Consider the following 2,313-nt stretch of genomic DNA (forward strand, 5'->3'; position numbering starts at 1 on the left):
CACCCAGACAGACCCCATTCCCACAAGAGCTAAGGCAAGGGCTGAAATTATCTCACATCTTCTGTTGCTTAAATATCTTCTCAGCATTTTCTGAGAATTTTAAGCAAACATGCTCTGGTCTCTTCAAATGGACCTTTAAATTTAGAAAACATTCTCTCTATCTGTTTGTTTCTCTCTGTTTACTTTTTTAGTGTGGGTGAGTGGGTGGTGTATGGTTGGTTGGCTGCATGGATAGATGGATGGATGGATGGATGGATGGATGGATGGATGGATGGATGATTGGAATAAAAAAAGTCTCAGGGATTTGGAGGACTTCAACTTCCTATACAGTATAGGAACATCTGCTTTGTGGTATATTTGACCTGTGTGAACAAGGTATCTAACCCTTGGGAACAAAAATTTAATTTCTTTAAAAAATATCTTTTGTTGTATGGTACTCTAAAACACTGAGATGCTTGGTTCATATTACATTGTATACACAGTATACATTGTATTCGAAAGGACTATTTCACTCTTCCTTTTTAATTAGTTTATGAGCCTAGTTAGCTCAATTTAATAACTGAGTTGTGCATGCATATACTGACACAATTTATATTTACATATAAATACTAAATAGCATGAAGTCATGTTTTACTAATGAAGTCATTTAAAATGATCCAAAATATTTTAGTACTAAAAGAAGGATCAAAGTAAATTCTGTAAATCGAAAACTATTTTAAATTTCAGATTAGTTGGTATCTAATTTGCATCTTGTGGGTTTAGATTTTTAACCTAAATTTTCTAAAGGTAAGGAAGCCAGTGAGACGGCTCAACAGGTGCACAGTTTGCCACCCAAGCCTGACGAACTGAGCTCAGAACCCACGTCGTAGGGTTTCTATTGCTGTGGAGAGACACCATATCCAAGGCAACTCTTATAAAGGAAAGCATTCAGCTGAGTTGACAGTATCAGAGGCTCAGTCCGCTTTCATCATGGCAGGGAGCATGGTGGCATATGGGCAAAGGCGCTGCTGGAGGAGTGGCTGGGAGCCGTACATGCCGCAGGCAACAGGAAAAGGACTGTCACACTGACCGAAACTTAAGCAAAAGCGACCTCAAAGCCAGTCTCCCCAGTGACACACTTTCTCCACGGAGGCCACACCTACTCCAGTAAAGCCACGCCTCCCAATAGAGCCACTCCCCGCGAGCTTTTAGAGGCCAATTGCATTCAAACCACCACGCCACATAAAGGCAGGAGAGAGCGTACTCCACAAAGTTGTCCTCTGACCTCTACACAAGCGCCGCATGGCTCACACACATGCCCGTGCATAAACATTACATATAATAACAAAATAATAGTAATAATGATAAACTTTTTTAAACTTTGAGGGAGCCGAAGCGACAGCTCAGTGGTTAGGGACACTTGTTGCTCTTTTCAGCAGACCCAGGTTCAGTTCTCAGCATCCACGTGGTAGCTCATGATCATCTATAACTCCAGTTCCAGAAAATCTGACGCCTTCTTCTGGCCTCTGTGACACCACTTACGTGGTGCACAGGCCTACGCAGGCAAACACTCACACACTTTTTCTTTAATCTCTTAAACAAAATTTTCTGAAGACAGTACTCACCTACAAAAGTGTCCGTTTCCAGTACCAGATTTTGCAATGAAGATATTCCTTAGGTAACTGGCTGGGGATCATTTTTTTCCGTCACATGTATTTGAGCATTTAATTGCATCTGTCTGCTATGCTCCAGAAACCACATGGAGACATCTTGCAGGCCCCTCCCTTGACTTCCTTCTCAGCTTAGTCCTGGTTGAAGTGGAGCGTCTAGCCATGAATGTGATGTCTCAGCTCCCAGCCTGGCCCTACCTGCTGACTGCAATGCCCTTCATCTGCATATGTCTGTGTAGACAACTTTTATAGACCGTGAGAGTTCTCATGGAATTCATGCATCGATGTTGCTCTAGCTGATGCCAGAAGCACATCTTATAACGGGGAGGGGAAGGAATATGCACAGCAACATCAATTGCTACTCCCTCCAATCTTCTCCCTAGTGAGATCCTGATGGTCTGGGCAGGGCAGAACCTGACTCCAGGAGTTCACTATTATTCACGTTTGCTAGTGTGGTCTAGGTGTGAACCTCCTCTTTTAAGAAAATGGGAGGTGTACAATGGAAAAAAGAGAGCATCTTCCACAAATTGTGCTGGCAAAACTGGATTTCAATCTGTAGAAAAATGAAAATAGATCCATGTCTGTCACCATGCATAAAACTCAAGTCCAAGTGGATTAAAGACCTCAATATCAGTCTGAACACACTGAACCTGATAGGAGAGAA

This window comes from Alexandromys fortis, unplaced genomic scaffold, assembly GCF_014885135.2.
Source record: "Alexandromys fortis isolate MF-2015 unplaced genomic scaffold, M_Fortis_MF-2015_v1.1 scaffold_37, whole genome shotgun sequence".
In the NCBI taxonomy this organism is placed as follows: domain Eukaryota; kingdom Metazoa; phylum Chordata; class Mammalia; order Rodentia; family Cricetidae; genus Alexandromys; species Alexandromys fortis.